General features: G+C 42.9%; 1 protein-coding gene across 2 annotated transcripts in view; it reads left to right on the forward strand.

Annotated features, from left to right (window-relative positions):
* Positions 1-24,836, forward strand: part of GRB7 (growth factor receptor bound protein 7) — a 297,736-nt gene that overhangs the window by 86,182 nt on the left and 186,718 nt on the right. Inside the window, exon 1 of one of the 2 annotated variants that reach the window (XM_082271984.1) lies at positions 3,943-4,060. The exons of the other annotated variant lie outside the window; for it this stretch is intronic. The gene's annotated coding sequence lies outside the window, so the exon portion shown is untranslated. Of the gene's footprint in view, positions 1-3,942; positions 4,061-24,836 lie in introns of those variants that run through there. 2 annotated transcript variants of the gene reach the window in all.

Below are 24,836 nucleotides of genomic sequence, written 5' to 3' on the forward strand. Positions count from 1 at the left end.
AGTGCTATACATATGCACTGTTACTGTAAAAATGACACTGGCAGTGAAGGAGTTAACTGTATTGGAGAGGGAGGGGTTAAGTGTGTCCCTAGGGGCGTGTTTCTAACTGTGATTGGCTGTGGCTTGAGTTGTAGGAACAATGATCAACGGTCCTACAAGAACCGTTTGATCACCATTCTTACACAGGGGAGACTGACAGGCGGCTTTGTTTACACTAGTCGCCTGACTTTCTCCCGCTGTCACGGACGATCGCGGGCACACGCGCGGGGGGGGTCCGTGACCAAGCGGGAGCGCGCATCCGGCAGCACGCGCTCGCTCCCAAAACCCTTACAGGCTAGCGACGTAGCCCTACGTCGCTTTGCCTGTGAGGGGCTGACTGCCGACGTAAATAGTCGTGCGGCAGTCGGCAAGTGGTTAAACCCTCCTATCCTTTACAGCCAAGGAAGCTGCTTCTGTTTGATCTGCAACTGCCATGGTGCTGCACATGTGATCAGTTATGACACCAGCGATTTGATGGTTTGACGGTTTGGTTGAGGACACAAACAAATGTCATAGTTAGCAATCCCGTCATTCCAGTAATGTATCTGTTTTTTGAAACCGTTAAATCAATGGGTTTAGTTCTGCTTTATGATTTACTGCTGTTCAGGGGCTCTGGGCTTCAGCAAAATGGCAGCCTCCAAATGAAACGAGCAATGCTGAAAGTAATTTACAGCACACACTAATGTCGGTAGCATAAATATTAATGTGGAAAGTATGTTCCTTTCTGAAGAACATTATTTTTTATCAAAGCTGTTATGGGTAAAGTTCAGCTTTAACCACCTGCCATCCGGGCCAATTCTGACACTTCGCCCCTACATGTAAACATTTTTTGCAAGAAAACTACTTAGAACTCCCAAAAATTTTATATATATATACATTTTTTTTTTTTAAAATAACATGAATAAAATAATAGAATAGAATAAAATGATGGGTGTTGCAATTTTTTATGTCACAGTATTTGAGCCGCGTTTTTTTAAACGCAATATTTTTGGAAAAAATACACTTTATTTATTTTATATATATATATATATACATACAAAACCTATTTTTTGTAGAATATAAAATATGATACACCAAGTAAAAAGATACCTAACATGTCATGCTTTAAAATTGCATCCGCCCGTTGAATGGCAGCAAACCTCAGTGCTTACAATTCTCCATAGGCAACCCTTTAAGCACCTTTACAGGTTACCAGTTTAGAGATAAACAGGAGGTCTGGTGCTAGAATTATTCTTCTCACTCTGAAGTTCGCCATACGAAGTTCGATCACCATTTACATATGCATTCGCATTTGCTCGGAAGCATGGGGGGTACGGGGGCACTTTAATTTTTATTTTTTTTTATTATTATTATTATTTATTTTATACAAAACTTTTTTTACACTTTTTTATTTATTTTTCGGATTAACATTATTGCTATCACAAAGGAAGAACAACATCCCTTGTGACAGCATGGGCCATGACAGGTCCTCTTTATGGAGAGATCTGGGGTCTTTTATTGTTTCTGGTGTCACAGAGAGAGAGAGGAACAATGTCAGTTCCTATCTCTCTGTTCTGGGAAGCCATCGCTTCCAGGGTCCAAGATCGGAAGGGCAGAGCTCAGGAAAAGGCGGCGTTAGGGGGGTGGCTCCCTTAGGCACCTGCAGAAGTGATCGAGGGGCTATTCAGCAATTTAAATCTTCTGCTGGCATGCCCAGAAGCTGTGCAGGGATGACGCTGCAGCCCCGGAAGTGACGGCGGGGCCGGTGCAGTGCATCGTGGGATCGAAGAAGACGGAAGAGGACACAGAAGAGGATCGCACTGGCTTCAAGCTGCCCACACCTGAGATGGCAGCGCTGGACAATACATTTTCAAGGTAAGTATTTCTTCTAAACGGTAAGTGCAACCTGGGACAGTTCAGAGGCTAGCCATTGTGGAATGTACTAGCCCTGACTGCCCCAGGGGTATTTTTATGTATTTTTTTTTTGTTTTAGGTGGAACTCCGTTTTAAGATATATAATAATGTTCAAAGCAGAGCTTTGCTACAATATTCACCTTTAGTCCAGATATTTCCCATGCAGTACTCTTTTATGCTGATAGATGTCCTCAGTCTGATAGCAAGCATCATTCAATCTTCTTGCTCTGAGCCCAGGTTATGACCTGTAAGTGGACAGTAAAAGAAGACACCACACAGTGATGGGCTAATTGGTGGTGGTGTATGAGCACATTCCCTGAGACACCTATCAAGCACCTTATATTACCAATCTATACTTGGCACATTGTTGGATTGGACTGTATTATAATTGCACCTTTATTATGGACTGCACTTTATTCACACTTTTACATGCACTTTGAAGATAATTGTTGTATTATTTCTAGCACATTGTCACTTTATTGAATATTTTATATAGCGCTGTATCTTTATATATACTGTATATATATTGTCTATTATACTTTTGAGTGAGAACGTTTTTTGATATAGCTGCTGTATATCGCACAATAGCCTAGTTGTTTTGCTATATTTGCACATATTATTCAGAATTGTGTTGTAGCACTAAGACACTTTATATTGATTAATTGCGCTGATTAATTTCCTTTGCTCATCTCTCTGTCAGAGGCAAAGAAAAATAAAGAAAGGGCGCACCGACCTAGCGCATTATCCTCATTAACAGGCTTTATTCATGCAACATTTAAAAATGGCTACTCACAAACATAGGTGTAAATAGATCATATCGAGCTCAGTTGCTCAAATGTCAGGACATTCCTGACATTTGAGCAACTGAGCTCGATATGATCTATTTTCACCTATGTTTGTGAGTAGCCATTTTCAAATGTTGCATGAATAAAGCCTGTTAATGAGGATAATGCACTAGGTCGGTGCGCCCTTTCTTTGTTTTTCTTTGCCTCTAGTATCGGTGGACTACCCCAGTCCGTTTTGGGCAGCAAGACCTTAGCCATCTGAGACGCCAGTTGTGAGTCCCGTGGGGAGTGTGGTCGGGGGGCTTGGATTCCAAGCGCAGGAGAAGGGTGTTAACACCTTATTGTTTTGGAGGAGTCATCTCTCTGTCACTCTGCTTTCTCCTCCTATCAGCATGCTTCTTTTCAGCACGTGAACTGATTGGCTCCTTGTGCTGTTTCTTTCTCTCACACTCCAGCCCTGCTGTACGGAGACTGCAATAGGCTGATAGCCAGGTCAAATTCATGTACTTAAAAAATGCTTGTAATAATGATTACAGAGCTGCATTGATTTGTGTCTTTGAAATCTGCTTTCAAGCTTTTTTCTTCTGTTGTCATATTTTCAGAAAGGTGAGATGGTGCTTTATAATCGCTCCATCTGTAACGCATGATGCTGAGTGTTAGCATTATCCACTAGCATTATCCACGGGATAGCATGACCTCAGTTTACACCAGGCTATGATATGTTTTGGTTAAGCCCAAGGACCCACAAAGGTCAGCAGGTCTGTTGAACAGCAGCATGATGTACGTGTACAGTAGGTGCATGTGTTGTCTGTCACATAGCCTGGACCCCCCCCCCCCCAACTCCCCCCTTACTAAACATGAGGCTTGGCTGCTAATTCCCTTCCAACAGACAGAGGAGGAGGAGGAGGAGGAAAGGATTGTTCATGAGCACTGGATACAGTCCAAGAGTTCACGCAGCTTCAGTAGGGAGTGTAAAATATGTATATAGAAGACAACTACATCTGTGACGTCTTTTGTACGGCAGACTCTTCATGCAGAACATCCAACCTTCTTAGTGGACATGGTGCCCCACATCATGTGTCCACACCAACACTGTAGAAGACATCCCTGGCCCTAATGTCTTAAAACACAGAGACAACATAGCACCGGGCCCGGCTACTCAATAGGATGCCTCTGATTCATATTTTAAGAGGGCGGGTGAAGGGTTTCCAGGTGATGTCACCTGAGAGGAGTGCCCATGTAAATCAAGACAGGTAGATAAAGAGAGGAGGATAAACAGGAATTGCCAGTTCTCTGCTTGGTGAAGAGCCCCCCCAGGATCTCTGTACTGGTCACTGGTACAGGTAGGAACTTGTCACTGTCGTTCGCTCATGAGACCCCCTGTAGATACGTAACCTAGCCAGCCGTGTGAATGAACGTGTGCTTTGCTTATGTGTACGAGCGAGTGTGTGTTATCAGAAGGAGTGTTTCCTAAGCTGACATGATTGGACACACGTATATGCATGAAGGTCTAATACCAACGACTTGTTAACTAAAATTTAACTCCTAATCGCAATACGTTAGGTGAAGTCTAGTTCATGTATGATAGGACTTAACAGGAAAGCTGAGGATTTACCATGTTCCAAGAGGACATGCTGAGGCTTGTAGTTCAACAGCTGCCTGAGAACGTTGAGTTGGCCACAGTCACGAATTGGGTTTTATTAAGTGAACCGAGAGCTAAGAGGATATGATTTAGCTGACATTACTAATGTGTACTACTGAATGCTAATTTTTATTTGGTTCCTAATAGACATAACAAGTGATCAGTGTCTTTTTTATTAAATATAATATAAGATATAAGTGAACCTTATAAAACATATCTAGTAATGAATTCTTTCTTTGCCACGTTACAGAGGATTAGCTCAGACTGTAAAATACTAACTGATTCAAGTTAATGGCAGTCTTAGACTAAGAGTAAAGTTTTAACTCCGTTTAGGCTGTATGTGTCTGGAAACCATGATCAGAAATGAGACCTTTATAGTCTGTCCTCATTGCAAATTTGTCTATAAAATGTATAAATGAGAGTAGAGGATAAGGAATGGGATAGGAAGGAACATAGGTATAAACATACGCACACGTTATGTCTAATCTGTTTTATGATGTACAGATTACCTTGTACTGGTTTCTGCTCTCTAGCTCCAGTGGAAATACAAGTCTCAGAATGCCTGGCTATACTGAAACTTGTAGTTCTGGTATAACAGGGGATCCAGAGCTTGCTCTGTTTTTGCTGGCTTACAAGCATTTAATAATGCATAGTTATGGTGTTGCAACCATGTATGAGCTGAACATCTAGACCTTGCTCTGTAGCATCTAATAATGCGTGGTTATGGTGCTGGAACCATGTATTAGCTGAGGAGCCAGAGCTTGCTCTGAAGCATCTAATAATGCATAGTTAGGGTGTTGGAACCATGCAATAGCTGAGGATCAGGGGTTGCTCTCTCTGTAGCATCTAATAATGCATAGTTAGGGTGTCGGAACCATGTTTTAACTGAGGATCCAGAGCTTGCTCTGTAGCATCTAGTATTGTGTGGTTATGGTGCTGGGACCATGTATTAGCTGAGGATCCAGAACTTGCTCTGTAGCATCTAATAATGCGTGGTTATGGTGTTGGAACTATGTATTAGCTAAGGTTCCAGAGCTTGCTTTGTAGCATCTAATAATGTGTGGTTATGGTGCTGGAACCATGTATTAGTTGAGGATTCAGAGCTTGCTCTGTAGCATCTAATAATGCGTGGTTATGGTGTTGGAACCACGTATTAGCTGAGGATCCAGAGCTTGCTCTGTCCCATCTTATAATGCGTGGTTATGGTGTTGGAATCATGTATTAGCTGAGGATTCAGAGCTTACTCTGTAGCATCTAATAATGTGTGGTTATGGTGCTGGAACCATGTATTAGTTGAGGATTCAGAGCTTGCTCTGTAGCATCTAATAATGTGTGGTTATGGCGCTGGAACCATGTATTAGTTGAGGATTCAGAGCTTGCTCTGTAGCATCTAATAATGTGTGGTTATGGTGCTGGAACCATGTATTAGTTGAGGATTCAGAGCTTGCTCTGTAGCATCTAATAATGCGTGGTTATGGTGTTGGAATCATGTATTAGTTGAGGATTCAGAGCTTAATCTGTAGCATCTAATAATGCGTAGTTATGGTGTTGGAACCATGTATTAGTTGAGGATTCAGAGCTTACTCTGTAGCATCTAATAATGCGTGGTTATGGAGTTGGAACCATGTATTAGCTGAGGATTCAGAGCTTGCTCTGTTGCATCCAATAATGCGTGGTTATGGTGTTGGAATCATGTATTAGCTGAGGATCTAGAGCTTACTCTAGCATCTAATAATGTGTGGTTATGGTGTTGGAACCATGTATTAGCTGAGGATGCAGAGTTTTCTCTGTAGCATCTAGTAATGCGTGGTTATGGTGCTGGAACCATGTATTAGCTGAGGGTGCAGAGCTTACTCTGTAGCTTCTAATAATGTGTGGTTATGGTGTTAACACCATGCATTAGCTGAGGATGCAGAGTTTGCTCTGTAGGATCTAATGATATGTGGTTATGGCGTTGAACTATGTATTAGCTGAGGATGCAGAACTTGCTCTATAGCGTCTAATAAGGCGTGACTATGGTGTTAGAACAGGGGTGGGGAACTTTTTTTCTGGCAAGGGCCATTTGGGTATTTATAAAATCATTCGGGGGCCGTACAAAATCATCAACTTAAAAATGTGCCTATTATATTTGGTCAAGCATTTAATTAACTCACCCCTAATGTGATGGCTGCAACTGCTTCTCTTTGGTGAGGTGTGTGATGTTAGCTGGTATTGATGATGTTGCTACTAGCAACTGGTTTTCCAGGTTTGCGTCGGTCAGTCTGGAGAGCAGTCAACTCTTTGTGGTGGTAAGTTTTGAAAAGAGCTGCTGGCTGGTAATGCTGTGGGTACTGCTGGCTCAGGCTGGTACTGTGCTGTGGGTACTGCTGGCTCAGACTGGTACTGTGCTGTGGGTAGTGCTGGCTGGTACTGCTGACTCAGGCTGGTACTGTGCTGTAGGTACTGCTGGCTGGTACTGCGGTGGCTACTGCTGGCTCAGGCTGGTACTGCTGGCTAATATTGCTGTGTGTACTGCTGGCTGGTACTGTGCTGTATGTACTGCTGGCTGGTACTGCTGTGGGTGCTGCTGGCTCAGGCTGGTACTGCTGGCTAATATTGCTGTGTGTACTGCTGGCTGGTACTGTGCTGTATGTACTGCTGGCTGGTAATGCTGTGGGTACTGCTGGCTCAGGCTGGTACTGTGCTGTGGGTACTGCTGGCTGGTACTGCTGGCTCAGACTGGTACTGTGCTGTGGGTAGTGCTGGCTGGTACTGCTGACTCAGGCTGGTACTGTGCTGTAGGTACTGCTGGCTGGTACTGCGGTGGCTACTGCTGGCTCAGGCTGGTACTGCTGGCTAATATTGCTGTGTGTACTGCTGGCTGGTACTGTGCTGTATGTACTGCTGGCTGGTACTGCTGTGGGTGCTGCTGACTCTGGCTGGTACTGATGTGGGTACTGCTGATTCTATTGTGGGTACTGCTGGCTCTGGCTGGATCTTAGTGCCCCCCTTAATGCAGAGTGATTAGTGCCCGGGAATTAGAGCGCCTCCTGATTACAAAGAGCAGGTTTCTTCTCTTTACCCGGCGTGTGCGCTCTCATACAAAGTCACGCCTCCTGGACCGACTCCTATGATAGACATCACCACTGTGCTGTCTATCATAGGTAGGAGGCGTGACTTCGTATGACAGCGGCCGCGCCGGGTAAGGAGAAGAACCCTGCTCTTTGTAATCAGGAGGCACTCGCCCTCCCCTTCCCCTCCGGAGGCAGCCCAATGGTAGGGCTGGCCCTGGGCGCCCCCGCCCAGGATCAGCCATGCAAAGCGGGGACAGTGTCCTCAGTCCGGGGATGTCTGGTCACCCTAGCACAGGGGGCCAGATCAGATGACTTTGCGAGCCGCATACGGCCCGCGGACCATAGGTTCCCCACCCCTGTGTTAGAACCATGAAAAAGCTGAGGATCTAGAGCTTACTCTATAGCATCTAATAATGCGTGGTTATGGTGTCGGAACCATGTATTAGCTGAGGATGTAGAGCTTGCTCTTTAGCATCTAATAATGAGTGGTTATGGTGTTGGAACCATGTATTAGCTAAAGCTGGCTATGCACAAACAGATCTATTGATTTAGAAGAAAGACAAGAGATTTGCCCATCTGCATGGTGATTACCATCAATTCTGCAACAGATTTCAGTTGTATCTAAAGCTGGCCATACATTGGTGGAATTTCTGAAAAACCACTTAAGAGCATTAGATGAGTTGGCTTGTTTTGTTTAAAACCCATTAAAATTTTGGCCAGTCCTTCTATTTAAATGGAATCTCACATGTATTAAACAGGTTTGTTTTTGCTTGGAACATACACATTACAATATGTACAATTTGTTTTCAAACTAAAAATTACACTCACAGTTAAAATTTTGTTTGCTCGAAAAAACATTTTATTCTGCTTCTTCAAATTTTCTAAGGCAAAAACTCATTGTTTCGACCCCTCAAACCATATGAAAATCATTTTGAAAATAAAAATTGTATGGTCAGCGTTACTCTTCATTGTCCCAAAGGCCTATCCAAACAAAATGAATGATGTAGCCATGGCTAAATAGCAGTCATTTAAAGCAGAACTCACGTTTTGAATAAACAAAATAAGGTAAAAACCAGTAAAACAGCTAGAATACTAAATCTGAGCTGCTGGTCATAGTAATTCCTTTCCACCACTAGAGGTCCTCAGTCTTCCGGATTGAATGACAGCCAGAGTTTTTCGACCCACTTGTGTGTAAGCCCAGGCTTTCATAGGCCCGTACCCTGGGGTGGCGTCATCATGCAGCCTGAGCTCAGAGTACCAGTTCTCTGAACGATGCTCAGACATCAATAAATGCAAGCCTTTCAGTTTAGGAGTAAGGACTGCCCGCTACAGGAGAAGATACCTCCCTAGGTTCCAAATCCTACCAACTACTTACAGTTACTCTGAAATGGCTCCTTGAACAAAGTTATTTTTCATGGAAGAGGAACAATGCTGCTTTCTGAACTTTCTGCTGGATGGCACTCCTTGTTCACTGAGTTATCCAACTGAACTCGGATATACCTGATCTTCCTCATTCCCCATCCGTTCCGCCAGTGGAACAAAACAGCATCCAATCCTTATCTGTCCCTGCCAAACAGGTTCCTGTCCCTAACTTGAACTTCCATTCCAGGGCTCCTTGGTGACACAGATCATGCTATTTAAAGCACATCTGTGTCCTGAAATGGCTTGAGAACTCTTTAACATAACTGGACACAGGCTTTCCCAAGATGGCGTCTGAAGTCCACAGCGAAGGGCACAACAGTTCAATTTTGGGTTTCCCCTAGTGCCAGTGTTAACACTACATGACCACATGGCTCAGGGGTACACCACCTCTTAATCACACATCCAGAGGCTGCCTGCACTACAACTCGGAGGGAAGGACCCACTGCATAAACAGTATACAGTGTATGTTTAATGCATTTTTTTTTTTTTGTGTACTGGAAAGACATTGTGGGGGAATTGCAGGGGCACCATTTAAAAGCTAAAGATCAGCTTTAAATTACTTGACTCCGAGGAAATCTTGTAAAGATTTCCTTGCAGTTATCCTCCCTCCACCCCCTTGCAAATGGCCATAATGAAGGTCTCATTCTTTTAGTTGGACTCCCCAGTTTATTCTGGTGAGTTTATACCTTGAGAACGCATGCCTGGGAGCGTGACACCATCAACTGACTTTTTAACAGCCATGCAGCTGAACATAGAAACATAGAATGTGTCGACAGATAAGAACCATTTGGCCCATCTAGTCTGCCCAATATATCTGAATCCTATGAATAGTCCCTGGCCCTATCTTGTATGAAGGATAGCCTTATGCCTATCCCATGCATGCTTAAACTCCTTCACTGTATTTGCAGCTACCACTTCTGCAGGAAGGTTATTCCATGCATCCACTACTCTCTCAGTAAAGTAATACTTCCTCATATTACTTTTAAACCTTTGCCCCTCTAATTTAAAACTGTGTCCTCTTGTGGTAGTTTTTCTTCTTTTAAAAATGCTCTCCTCCTTTACCGAGTTAATTCCCTTTATGTATTTAAAAGTTTCTATCATATCCCCTCTGTCTCTTCTTTCTTCCAAGCTATACATGTTAAGGTCCTTTAACCTTTCCTGGTAAGTTTATTCCTGCAATCCATGTACTAGTTTAGTAGCTCTTCTCTGAACTCTCTCTAGAGTATCTATATCCTTCTGGAGATATGGCCTCCATATCAGAACAGAACTGGCAAATATGGATGCCAATGGAGTGTTTAAGGAATATAAGAAGCCAGCAAATGAGAGTTTAATCACCATGATGCCTAAATAATTGCATAGTGTAAGGTGAATCTTTATATTTAGTTTTTCTAAATAGGAGTTCAAAGTAAATTTCTTATATAGAGCATATTCAGGACCATAACTGCTGCCGCCTGTCCTGCTGACAGCCTTTACTTTACCCCAGGGGCACTTTGGAGCAAGGTTTTAATTCCGTATTCCCAGGTGATCTCTGTCTGTGTTCTCTGATTCCTCTAATCCCCTGAGATTCATTCCTGTCTATCTTCCTGCTGTCTTTCCTTCTTCAGTCCTCATAGCACTTGTAGGAGATTGTGCTGATCCCATGAGGCTTGTTTTCCTGGAATCAATGACAATATAAAGATTAGTTCCTGAGGGATTATGAAATGCACTAAGAAGCAATAGACACGTTTCTAAAAAGCCGAACATTGTGCTTAACAGAAAATTTCAATTTTTGTTCTGTTTGTTTTGTACAGCTTATTTTGATCACCTATGGTAACAATAATCCTATGGTCGGCCACCTGTGGTCAACCTCTGGTCACCTATGGTTGACATGACTCTCTGGTCACCTATGGTTGACATGACTCTCTGGTCACCTATGGTTGACATGACTCTTTGGTCACCTATGGTTGACATGACTCTTTGGTCACCTATGGTTGACATGACTCTCTGGTCACCTATGGTTGACATGACTCATTGGTCACCTATGGTTGACATGACTCTTTGGTCACCTATGGTTGACATGACTCTCTGGTCACCTATGGTTGACATGACTCTCTGGTCACCTATGGTTGACATGACTCTTTGGTCACCTATGGTTGACATGACTCTTTGGTCACCTATGTTTGACATGACTCTTTGGTCACCTATGGTTGACATGACTCTCTGGTCACCTATGGTTGACATGACTCTTTGGTCACCTATGGTTGACATGACTCTTTGGTCACCTATGGTTGACATGACTCTCTGGTCACCTATGGTTGACATGACTCATTGGTCACCTATGGTAGACATGACTCTTTGGTCACCTATGGTTGACATGACTCTCTGGTCACCTATGGTTGACATGACTCTCTGGTCACCTATGGTTGACATGACTCTTTGGTCACCTATGGTTGACATGACTCTCTGGTCACCTATGGTTGACATGACTCTCTGGTCACCTATGGTTGACATGACTCTTTGGTCATCTATGGTTGACATGACTCTCTGGTCAACTTCTGGTCACTTATGGTTGACATGACTCTCTGGTCAACCTCTGGTCACCTATGGTTGATATTACTTTTTGTTTTACCTGCTTGCTGTTCCCATATTTTGCTTACTGTATTCTACATAGGTAATAGTAAACGCTACTACTAGTGACCACCTCTGTGTCAGGGAATATGACTAGCATCCCTGATTAACCACTTTACCACCGGAGGATTTTGCTGTCTTCCGTCCAGGCCACTTTTTGCGATTCGGCGCTGTGCGACTTCAACTGACAATTGCGCGGTCGTGCAACGCCGTACCCAAACGAAATTTACGTCCTTTTTTTCCCACAAACAGAGCTTTCTTTTGGTGGTATTTGATCACCTGTGCGATTTTTACTTTTTGCGCTATAAACAAAAAAAGAGCGTTTATTTTGAAAAAATAACAATATTTTTAACATTTTTTTATATGAAATTCCCCCCAAAAAAGATGTAAAAACCAATTTTTTAAAAAATTTTTGGCCAATTTGTTTTATGCTACATATGTTTGGTAAAAAAAATCGCAATAAGCGTATTTTGATTGGTTTGCGCAAAAGTTATTGCGTTTACTAACAAAGGGAAAGATTTCTGTCATTTTTGGTGTTTTTTTTTTAACGGGTAATGGCGGCGATCTGTGATTTTTTTTGCGGGACTGCGACATTGCGGCGGACAGATCGGACCCTTGACTGACATTTTTGACACTTTTGGGGGTACCAGTGACATTACTGCAGTAATCAGTGCTATATATATGCACTGTTACTGTAAAAATGACACTGGCAGGGAAGGGGTTAATTTTATTGGAGAGGGAGGGGTTAATGTATGCCTGGTGCTTACTGACGTGTAGGGGGGGAGGTGACTGTGTGAGTCATGGACAGATCGGATGTCCAGCTATGCTGAACAGTCCGATCTGTCACTCCCTGTCACTATGGAGATCCGCCCGCTTGTGTTTACACACAGCGGGCGGATCTCCAGACTCGATCCCCGACGATCGGGTAAGAGCAGCAGCGATCGCCGCTGCTCCTCCCCTGGCCCGACTCCCGCTGTGAATGAAAACAGCAGGAGCGCGCCTCTGGCGGCGCGCAAGCGCTGCCCAGAAGGGGGAGTGTCCAACGACGTTAATACTACGTCGCTGGACGATAACGAACCACTCTGCCGCAGTAGTATTACTGTGAGCGGTTCTAAAGTGGTTAAACTTTGGGCAAAATCAGAAATTACATATACAATGTAGTCTGTCAATAGCATTAACACAGCATTATTTGTTTCTCAGAGACCCTCATAAGTAGATCCTTTGATCTTTCTCTTTCTGTAATAGGGTGACAACGCTGTTCATTCTTCAATGAAATCACTGTAGCATTGTCACCCTAAGAATAGAGAAGTCTGAAATCGACTTTTAGTTTAGATGCGCTTTAAAGTGATTGTAAATGATCACCTTGTAAAACAACCCATTCAGTTTAAAATAGAAACGAAAGGCAAAACTTTCTTGTATTGCTATAAAAAAAAAAATTATAAATACCTTTTTCCCTTTTTTATAACTGATCACATTCCCTCTATTCTAACTTGCATAGTAGCTGGAGGGAGGAGAGGCAGCAGCACACTGAGCTTCCCAGTGAATGGCTGTGCAGTGGGGCGTGTCAGCACAAGTGTGATCATCGGAGGAGAGTACACTGAGTTCCCAGCACAACTAAATAACTGACCATGTTGTGCTCTCTTGCTTAGTGTGGTCAGTTTTTAATAGGAAAGCAAGGGACTGGCAGGAACACCAGGGATTTTACATAAAGGAAGCAATACAAAGAGAATAGGATACTTTCTCTTACAAGTACATGTTACAGCCGCTACATATCAGGAATATGAGGTTTGAAAAGCTTTAACATCTTCAGCTCTACAGACCGCAGTCTAAAGAGGTAAAACAAAGTCACGGGTGCAATTTGCTCAGCGGGCGCCGGGCTTTTGTATAAAAGTGATTTGGACATATTTACATGCTTGTGGGGTGCCGCCAAGCCTCTCTCTTTCCCAGCCACTGTCAATCACTGGGGGTAGACGGTGTGGGCTCGTATGATGAACATGCTGAATCACTGTGCATCAGCATGCAATAGGAATACAGATTGCTAGGGGGATAATGCTGCTACTGCATAGGGAGCCGCTCAAGGACATTGTCATCCTAGCACAGGAATATACAACCCAGTTTGGAAGTGTCAGGATCAGCACGCTGAAATAAAGGAGAGAAATAGAGAACGCATTAAAAGGAATGGGCACATGGAAAAGGTGAAGGATACGGCATTATTGTTTAAACATTTTGCATGCATTCTTTAGAACAACTGTGCATGATGTGAAACCCAACTCCACCTTTCCAACACATTTCAAATTGCAAGAGCAAGCAGCAAATTATTATCCTTGTAAATGGTATTTATTACTTATATTTTGATGTTATGCTTCTGGAATGCTTTCCCATTCATTGCACCAATGAATATGTCATTATTATTATTATAAGCCTATTGGCTAGTGAAGGCTTTCCCATTCATAAGCCTGTTATGTGTCAAGCATCTGTGTGTTATAGGTGCTGTCAAAAACAAGAACTTCTTTTCAGGACCTTTGTATACATTTCAAAATGGGGCCCAAACATTTTTATAGAAAAGCCCCTGGAAGTAGTGATTGTTCTTAAAGCAAAATGTTGACATTAGCCACTTAAACCCCGGAAGATTTTACCCCCTTCCTGACCTATTTTGCGATTCGGCACTGCGTGACTTTGACGGACAATTGCGCGGTCGTGCGACACTGTACCTAAACGAATTTGACGTCCTTTTTTTCCCACAAACAGAGCTTTCTTTTGGTGGGTATTTGATCACCTGTGCGATTTTTTTTTGATCATGCGCTATAAACAAAAAAAGAGCGTCAATTTTGCAAAAATAACAATATTTTTCACATTTTTTTATATGAAATTCCCCAAAAAAAATTTAAAAATCTAAATTTTTTAACATTTTAGGCCAATTTGTTTTATGCTACATATTTTAGGTAAAAAAAATAGCAAAAAGCGTATTTTGATTGGTTTGCGCAAAAGTTATTGCGTTTACTAACTAAGGGAAAGATTTTTGTCATTTTTTGTTGTTTTTATTTAACGCGTAATGGCGGCGATCTGCGATTTTTTTTTTGCGGGACTGCGACATTGCGGCGGACAGATCGGACCCTTGACTGACATTTTTGACACTTTTGGGGTTACCAGTGACATTACTACAGTAATCAGTGCTATACATATGCACTGTTACTGTAAAAATGACACTGGCAGTGAAGGGGTTAACTTTTTTTGAGAGGGAGGGGTTAAGTGTGTCCCTAGGGGCGTGATTCTTACTGTGATTAGCTGTGGCTAGTTGTGTAAGAACAGTGATCAACGGTCCTACATAGTACACAGGGGAGAATTTTTACACAGGGGAGAATGACAGGCGGCTTTGTTTACACTAGCCGCCTGCCTTTCTCCCGGTGTCACGGACGATCACGAGTGCCCGGCGGACATCGGGTCCGCCGGGCACACGCGCGGGGGGTCTGTGACCGAGCGGGATCAGGAGCGCGCATTCGGAGGCGTGCGCTCGCTCCCCAGAGCCTCACAGTACTATGTCGCTTTGCCTGTGAGGGGCTGACCGCCGCAGTAAATCTACTGACGGCAGTCGGCAAGTGGTTAAAGGAATTGTAGAAACAAGGAATCATTTTGGGCCAATGTGATCTTTTTGCATACAACACTAATTACCATTCTCACCACAATGGCCCCATTGCAGTCTGTTTTTTAATGGACCAAAAAATTGCTTCTGTACCAAAGTTTAGCTAGTGTACTACAGTACACGATGGGTGTGTTCAGAAGATGCTCCGCAGAACACCAGTTCACATAATGTATGGTGCTGCAGAGCACTGGTGTTAATGGGCCCTAAATAACCATTGGTAGTTGATGGGGTAGTTGTCACCTGATGAGCCTGAGGTAGCAGGGCAAGTGATCTGCAATCAGATGAGAGGCCCTGCACTGTCAGAACCAGCGTGCAGGCAGCTGGACAGGAGCCAATAGCACACAGCTTCTCCACAAGACCCCTAAGTACTATGGGGAGCCCGTCTCTAATTGCTACCAAAGTTCCACAGTTCCAGTGTGGTTGAGCTCCCCCCTCCCCATTTCCTCTGGGTCCTGGGTCCGCCATCTTTTTGCATTTTCCATTGGCCAGGTACTGATGATGTAATTCTGTGCATATGTGCTGGTTTTATTGTCTTTGGCTCTATTCCTGTAAAAGTGGGACTGTACACTGTTCTGATGTGTACAAATTTGAAAATATTGCTAGAAGATTGTTTTTGTCGGAAGAAACTTCTTAATTCTCTTCTATTGAAATGCCCTATCTGCTAGCAAATTTTAGTTCTTTAGCTTTGTTGCCACTTTAAAGACCGAGTACGCATAGGTGGCCAATTTTTTTTTAAGAGCAGCTTCTCTAATTCATGCATAAATTGTTACGAAACAGACAAGGCAAACCCATGTATGGCTTTTTTGAGAGCAGTTACTAGTTCAAACCGTTAGAAATGCTTACGTGACCTCGAAGCGATTTCTAAGAAGAAAGGTGCAAAGAGCTGTCACTGCATATGTGCTGCCAACAGCTGTTAACTAAGTTGATGAGAAGGTGTCTGGAAGAACATCAATGTATTCAATGGACAGCAGATGATTTTCTGCCTATCTGGATAGCAAGTCATTCGTTTTCTGTTTCTTAGAGAGTATTATCTGTAACCAAAATGAACACAAATACAAAGACTTTAGATCCTTTCACTGGGAATAATCAGGTCATCAAACATTTGTCATGGATTTGGCGTCACTTAGGGTTCCCACACTTGCAGGTTGATGGGCTCTGAAATGGCCGTTCTAAGTGAAGAAAACTGGTTTTGCAATTTTCTCCAGGATTGAGAACTCCTGGATTGGGTCCAAACGCCAAGGGGCTTCGTAGAGACTTGGGAGGGATGAAGCCTTTAACTCTTCCACATTTGATGGTGATTATCGCCTGCTGATACTGCAGTTGCAAACAGGCCATATAGTATAGGGACTGAGTAGAGTTCAGGGCGCCTCCTTTTTAGGCAAACTGCTGCAAGAATAGTATATGTGTGAAAAGACACTAGGAGAGTGTCTGTTCTGGCTTCACAGAGAGGTGATTGGACCAGGCCTTTGCTTGGGTTGAGTCCAAAAACTAAGAGGCTTTGTAGAGACTTGGGAGGGATTAAGCTGATTTGTCCAGGCCTTCGCCTGACAGGGACAGTGTTTGAATATACAGGGGCCTATACTAGCCACAAGGCTAAAGCGATGAGTCTATGTGGAGGGATTCAACAGTCTGTATAGCCAGTAGGGTGGAAAATGTGTGGTATGTCATTGTGATGCTAAAAAACCTGTGTGGGAAAATTTGAGTGTAAGGAACATTACTTTTAAATAAAAGTAGGCAAAGAGAACCCTTAAATGAACATTGGCGAGTAGACTCCCCACTATACACTATATAATCAAAAGTATTGGGACACCTGCCTTTACAAGCACATGAACTTTAATGGCATCCCAGTCTTAGTCCATAGGGTTAAGTATTGACTTGGCCCACCCTTTGTAGCTATAACAGCTTCAACCCTTCTAGGAAGACTGTCCACAGGGTTTAGTAGTGTGCCTATAGGTATGTTTGACCAAGGTGTTCTATTGGGTTGATGTCAGTACTCTGTGCAGGTCAGTCAAGTTCCTCCACCCCAAACTCGCTCATCCATATCTTTATGGACCTTGCTTTGTGCACTGGTCCAAATCATTTGGTGGAGGGGGGATTATGATGTGGGGTTGTTCTTTAAGGATTGGGCTTGGCCTTTTAGTTCCATTGAAGGGAACAGTTTGGGGATGGCCCCTTCCTTTTCTATCATGACTGCGCACCGGTGGACAAAGCAAGTTCCATAAAGACATGGATAAGCAAGTTTGGGGTGGAGGAACTTGAATGACCTGCAAAGAGTCCTGACCTCAACCCGATAGAACACCTTTGGGATGAGTGGAGACAGCGTGCCAGGCCTTCTCGTCCATATCAGTGCCTGACCTTAAAAATGTACTTCTGGCAGAATGGTCAAACATTCCCATAGACACACTCCTAAACCTTGTGGACAGCCTTCCCAGAAGAGTTCAAGCTGTTATAGCTGCAAAGGGTGGGCCAACTTAATATTGAACCCTACGGACTATGTTCATGTGCGTGTAAAGGCAGGCGTCCCAATACTTTTGACAATATAGTGTACATATACACTTTAAGGTACACATATTAGGGTAGCGCAGCCCCTATACCAAGTTCCTTGATTGGATCTTGGCCTTTTGGTTCTGCTGCAGAGAGTGTTTTAATACTAAAATCTGCAGCATTGTATTTACATAGGAAATCCCTGTGTTGCGGTCTTTGACATCACTGGCATTTACTTTGAGCTCTAGTGGCCAACTTAGAGTAAAGCCTGGTACACACGATCAGATTATCGTACAAATATTCGTCCTTTTTTTGTTGCATACTAGTCTCATATCGAAAGTAAAAATTGGATGTTGTGTTCACGTACGATAAAGAATTTATAGACTGCACATTCAGCTTTTGTCGTGCGAAAATTTGTAATCGGCTGTCGAAAGAACTGTACTAATGATCCGAAAATTTATCAGATCGTTTCTTTGGACGAAATTTTACTTCCGATTTTCTTATTGTGTTTACGGGCCTTAAGTCAGCGTGGATCACTAACTGAGCTCTGCTCTGCCTCCCCAACTGCTGCACCTGGTCACGGCAAAAGTGATATATTGTTCAATAAAAGCATCTGGCAAAAAAATCGATATACCTGTACAAGAGCTTCATTGCTGCAGAGGTGCATGAGGGACCAGATCAGGTTTCCTCTGATCTCATCTTGCCCAAGGAGCAAAAAAATAACAAAAACTATAGATGAAAAAATAATTTCAACCTTGTAAACCTTTAGATCTCATTTTGGGTTCACTATTGCTTGAAATATTAAATGTTTGTCACCAGAACAAGTTTTCCTGTTGGATGAGTCTTTTTTATCTCCTGTTCTGGTGGCCATTTTGGATGTTCCCTCACTTTCACTTCAAGTGACAATGGTCACTAATGTCAGTGAACTGTATTTTACAGATAGTACAGAGAGGCAAGGTTCTCTTGAGTCTTAAAGGCCAAAAAATCATCTTAGTTCTCACATACTTTTTGGGGTAATGCGGATAGTATAATACACATTTTGTACAATGTTGTGGGCCAGGAAAGAAACTATCAGACTTAACAAGCCTATTCCTACTTTTGAATAATGACGCCTTGGGACTTTTTTTTACAGGTTTAAATATCTAGTGCAGAGAGGTCTCCAAACGTTCTAAACAAAGGGCAAGTTTGCTGTCCTTCAGACTTTAGGGGAGTTGGAATGTGGCCAGTGGAAGTAGAAAATGTCCTGGCATCAATAGTAGTAAACAGTACATCTTTGGCATTAGGGGGAGGAATAGGGCTAATTATTGGTGTTGGTGGAAGGAATAGTGCCCCTTTATTGGTTTCTGTGGAAGGAATAGTGCCTTATCATTTATGTCAGTGGGAGGAGCAATGCACCATTGTTGGAGTCAGTAGGAGAAATAGTGCCCCATTATTGGTATCCGTGGGGGAAATAGTACCCCATCTGTGGTGACAGTGGGAGGACTAGTGCCCCATCATTGGTGTCAGTGGGAGGAATAATGCTCCTTCGTTGATGTTATTCCTCGTACACACGCAACGATTATCGGCCGACCGATCGTCCGACTTTTGTCCAGAGTGGTGTTTTGTTGGTTGGAATGTGCCTAGACTGCACACGAATTTTCTCAGCCAACAAAAATCTACTTCTGAAGTGATTTCATGTGCTGGTTTACTTTCCGTGTGTTTTTCTTCTCTGAGCATGCCCAGTCTTGCTCATCAGATTTTTGTCTGCCGAAATCTGTACTGACTGACGGAAAATCGGCCGTTGTGTTGACGGCCAACAAAAATTTTATAGCCTACACCAGATTTTTTTCGGCCGAAAAGTCGGAGTCGGTTGTCGGAAGCATCATACTAACAAAAACGAAAATCGGACGTTGGCCGAAAATTCACGGCCAATAATCGTTGCGTGTGTACGAGGCATTAGTAACAGGAATTATGCCCCATTGTTGGTGTCAGGTATAGTGTCTTGCTTCGGTGGAAGAAAAAGCGCCCCAAGGGCCGGACAAAGGCAAGCAAAGGGCAGCATCCAGCCCCCAGGTTGCAGTTTGAAGACCACTGATCTAGTCTAATAGCAACCCAGTTTGCAAACATACCATTGGGCTTCACTGCTTTCTGGGATTACTTCCTTTTTATTTATTGTCATATGACAGTGTTACAGCATGTATTTTGGACCTGTTGCATTTATTGGCTAAGGGCCACCAGTTTAAAATGGGCTATTGTACAATAAAAACTGGTAGTGACCATGAAATATGCAGTTAAGGCCAATGATTTTGCCATTTTGTTTGTGTTGGATATGCTAAGTTTGTGGACCCTGAAATGCCTACAATGTGGTAAAGATTATCCAACAGAATTTGAAGATTGACTTCGGTTGGATTTAGAGAACACCTAATTTGGGAGTGCCTGAACAAAGATGTTTGGGTTGATTTACTAAAACTGGAGAGTGCAAAATCTGGTACAGCTCTGCATGGAAGCCAACCCGTTTCTAAGTTCAGCTTGTTGAATTAAGATTTGAAAAACTAAAAAAAATGGAAGCTGATTGGATTCTATGCACAGCTGCACCAGATTTTGCACTTTCCAAATTTAGTAAATCCACCCAGTTGTCTTTTTAGCCATGTTCGATTCTATGGGGCAACTCTCACATTTTTTGATACTTCTTTTAGTTATTTCACGTTCTGGCTTGTGTTGGCTTTTATGGTGTCTCACCATTGAGTTCTTTTGTGGCTTGGTTTCCATTTGCCGCTAGCCATTCCAAACCTAATTGCCTTCAGTCACATTACATGTGGTACATGAGGCGTGAGCCTAAATTTTGCATCATTGCCATTAGGTGAAGCATCTGTTTTTACAAGCACTTCGGAATTTGCTTGTTTGTTTGTGCCTTCAGCACTGTACTTCAAACACATCGATTTGTCTAGTTTTTTTTTTTTTTTAATGATCAAACTTTTACGACCCTAGGTAGCTATGGGAAGCACAATAGCACAGACCAATCCGCATTTGATTGCCGGACTAACAACCTTGCTTTTCCATATTTCTTTCATGCTCGTCATCACTGTGCAACTCGGTGCGATATGGTGCTTTATTTGTGGACTACAATCACCAGTTCAATCAATTTGTGATTTTAGGAAAGAGAAATTCTGCATGATTTTATCTCACTATCAATTGCTATTTTGACATATGCCCTCCTTGCAGTAGTCATGATCTTGGTCTTCTTGATGTTTAGGGGGAGGTCATTTTCTTCTCTTGATCCTTTTGATTTTATTTCAGGCGATCTTTGATTTCTGAGCGTAGGGTTGGGTCATCAGCATATCCAAGATTATTGAGTTTGGAATGTAGAGTCACCCAATCTAGATAGTTTGGGCTGGATCAGGCACAATCTTTAATGTGTGGTGGCAGGCAGATGCCTCCTGGAAGGTAGACATTGAAAAGTAACGTTAGAAGACCTCTTCCAAGCTCAGATGTTTGCCTCCAAGATAAGTAGATCTGATGGCCTCTTGGCAGAGTCAACTGTACCCCTTTAATAGAGCACTCTGCAGTGCTTAGGAGATATCCCGTTCTAGGAAAGGTCAAATTACGTCTGCATTTCTAACTATCCTGTAATTTTTTACAAGTTACAGTTTTGCTAATTACTATATGGTAGTCAAAGCAAGATTTATTTCTGAGCAGATAATTTAGATAAACTGCACATAGCAGGAAAATCCACTGCAGTCTAAGATTTTGCTGCATCATACTTCCACTTTTGCATGTTCAGGGTACGATAAAAGAGGCATGTGGTTACTTGCTATGATATCAATTTTAAGTATAACGAAAGAAACGAAAGTTGTGTGGAATATCATAATAGTTGGATGTAGATTGGTTGATTTTCCACCAGCTTCTTATACACTCACCGTCCACTTTATTAGGTACAGTGGGTACGAAAAGTATTCAGACCCCCTTAAATTTTTCACTCTTTGTTATATTGCAGCCATTTGCTAAAATCATTTAGGTTCATTCTTCTTCCTCATGAATGTACACATAGCACCCCATACTGACAGAAAAACACAGAATTGTTGACATTGTTGCAGATTTATTAAAAAAGAAAAACTGAAATATCACATGGTCCTAAGTATTCAGACCCTTTGCTCAGTATTTAGTAGAAGCCCCCTTTTGATCTAATACAGCCAGGAGTCTTTTTGGGAAAGATGCAACAAGTCTTTCACACCTGGATTTGGGGATCCTCTGCCATTCCTCCTTGCAGATCCTCTCCAGTTCTGTCAGGTTGGATGGTAAACGTTGGTGGACAGCCATTTTTAGGTCTCTCCAGAGATGCTCAATTGGGTTTAAGTCAGGGCTCTGGCTGGGCCATTCAAGAACAGTCACAGAGTTGTTGTGAAGCCACTCCTTTGTTATTTTAGCTGTGTGCTTAGGGTCATTGTCTTGTTGGAAGGTAAACCTTCGGCCCAGTCTGAGGTCCAGAGCACTCTGGAGAAGGTTTTTGTCCAGGATATCCCTGTACTTGGCCGCATTCATCTTTCCCTCGATTGCAACCAGTCGTCCTGTCCCTGCAGCTGAAAAACACCCCCACAGCATGATGCTGCCACCACCATGCTTCACTGTTGGGACTGTATTGGACAGGTGATGCGCAGTGCCTTGTTTTCTCCACACATACCGCTTAGAATTAAGGCCAAAAAGTTCTATTTTGGTCTCATCAGACCAGAGAATCTTATATCTCACCATCTTGGAGTCCTTCAGGTGTTTTTTAGCAAACTCCATGCGGGCTTTCATGTGTCTTATACTGAGGAGAGGCTTCCGTCGGGCCACTCTGCCATAAAGCCCCGACTGGTGGAGGGCTGCAGTGATGGTTGACTTTCTACAACTTTCTCCCATTTCCTGACTGCATCTCTGGAGCTCAGCCACAGTGATCTTTGGGTTCTTCTTTACCTCTCTCACCAAGGCTCTTCTCCCCCGATAGCTCAGTTTGGCCGGACGGCCAGCTCTAGGAAGGGTTCTGGTCGTCCCAAACGTCTTCCATTTGAGGATTATGGAGTCCACTGTGCTCTTAGGAACCTTAAGTGCAGCAGAAATATTTTTGTAACCTTGGCCAGATCTGTGCCTTGCCACAATTCTGTCTCTGAGCTCTTCAGGCAGTTCCTTTGACCTCATGATTCTCATTTGCTCTGACATGCATTGTGATCTGGAAGGTCTTATATAGACAGGTGTGTGGCTTTCCTAATCAAGTCCAATCAGTATAATCAAACACAGCTGGACTCAAATGAAGGTGTAGAACCATCTCAAGGATGATCAGAAGAAATGGAAAGCACCTGAGTTAAATATATGAGTGTCACAGCAAAGGGTCTGAATACTTAGGACCATGTGATATTTCAGTTTTTCTTTTTTAATAAATCTGCAACAATGTCAACAATTCTGTGTTTTTCTGTCAGTATGGGGTGCTATGTGTACATTCATGAGGAAGAAGAATGAACTTAAATGATTTTAGCAAATGGCTGCAATATAACAAAGAGTGAAAAATTTAAGGGGGTCTGAATACTTTCCGTACCCACTGTATACCTGTTCAATTGTTTGGTAACACAAATTGCTATTCTGCCAATCACATGGCAACAATTGAATGCATTTAGGCATCTAGACGTGATGAAGAGGACTTTCTGAAGTTCAAACCGAGCATTTGAACGAGGAAGTGACTTTGAATGTGGCATGGTTGTTGGCGCCAGACGGGCTAGTCTGAGTATTAAAAAAACTGATGATCTACTGGGATTTTTATGCACAACCATCTCTAGGGTTTACAGAGTATGGTCCAAAAAAGAGAAAATATCCAGTGAGCGGCAGTTGTATGGAGTAAAATGCCTTATTAATGTCAGAGGAGAATGGGCAGAATGGTTTGAGATGATAGAAAGGCAACAGTAACTCAAATAACCACTCATTTCAACCAAGGTATACAGAAAATAATCTCTGAATGCACAACACATTGAACCTTGAAGCAGATGGGCTACAGCAGCAGATGACCACCCCGGGTGCCACTCCTGTCAGCTAGGAACAGGAAACCGAGACTACTCTTTGCACAGGCTCACCAAAATTGGACAATGGAAGATTGGAAAAACGTTGCCTGGTCTGATGAGTCTTGCTTTCAGCTGCGACATTCAGATGGTGGGGTCAGAATTTGGCGTAAACAGCATGAAAGCATGGATCCATCCTGCCTTGTGTCAACGGTTCAGGCTGGTGGTTGTGGTGTAATGGTGTGGAAGATACTTTCCTGGCACACTTTGGGCCCCTTAGTACCAACTGAGCATTGTTGCTAGCCATATTCATCCCTTTATGACTACAGTGTACCCATCTTCTGATGGCTCCTTCCAGCAGGATAATGCACCATGTTGCAAAGCTCAAATCATCTCACCACTGGTTTCTTCAACATGACAATGAGTTCACTGTACTCCAATGGCCTCCACAGTCACCACATCTCATCCAATAGAGCACCTTTGGGATGTGGTGAAACTGGAGATTCGCATCATGGATGTGCAGCCGACAAATCTGCAGCAACTGCGTGATGTTATCATGTCACTATGGACCAAAATCTCTGAGGAATGTTCATAACACCTTGTTAAATCTATGCCATGAAAAATGAAGGCAGTTCTGAAGGCAAAAGGGGTCCAACCCGGTACCAGCAAGGTGTACCTAATAAAGTGGCCAATTAGTGTATATTATTATATTCTGAGGACTCCAAATAGGAAGTACCAAGTTCCATCTCTCTCCTATAGTGGGTACAAGATCGAAATTTTAGTTTCATGGTGTGGAGAATGAGCAAGTCACAGAACTTCAGGAACAAGATCCTGACATTGTCACTTAGGGGTGTACTCACTTTTATTGCCAGCGGTTTAGACATTAATGGCTGTGTGTTGAGTTATTTTGAGGGGACAGCAAATTTGCACTGTTATACAAGCTGTACACTCACTACTTTACATTGTAGCAAAGTGTCATTTCTTCAGTGTTGTCACATGAAAAGATATAATAAAATATTTACATAAATGTGAGGGGTGTACTCACTTTTGTGAAATACTGTAAGTATCCCAGGAACCTACAGGACCAGGTACACATAGTTTTGGCCTAGACAAAAATGCCAGAGAGGGATGGGGCAAAAAAAATACCCACAATTCTGCTAGGGTACGGTGTTGTGGGTTACAACAGAATTAACTCCCTTATGGTAGTTAACCACTTCCCTCATTAAAACATACCCGTACATTCACAGTTTCAGCGGTCATGCCAGGATCATA

The sequence above is a fragment of the Pelophylax lessonae genome, assembly GCF_965119305.1.
Source record: "Pelophylax lessonae genome assembly, chromosome: 11".
In the NCBI taxonomy this organism is placed as follows: Eukaryota; Metazoa; Chordata; class Amphibia; order Anura; family Ranidae; genus Pelophylax; species Pelophylax lessonae.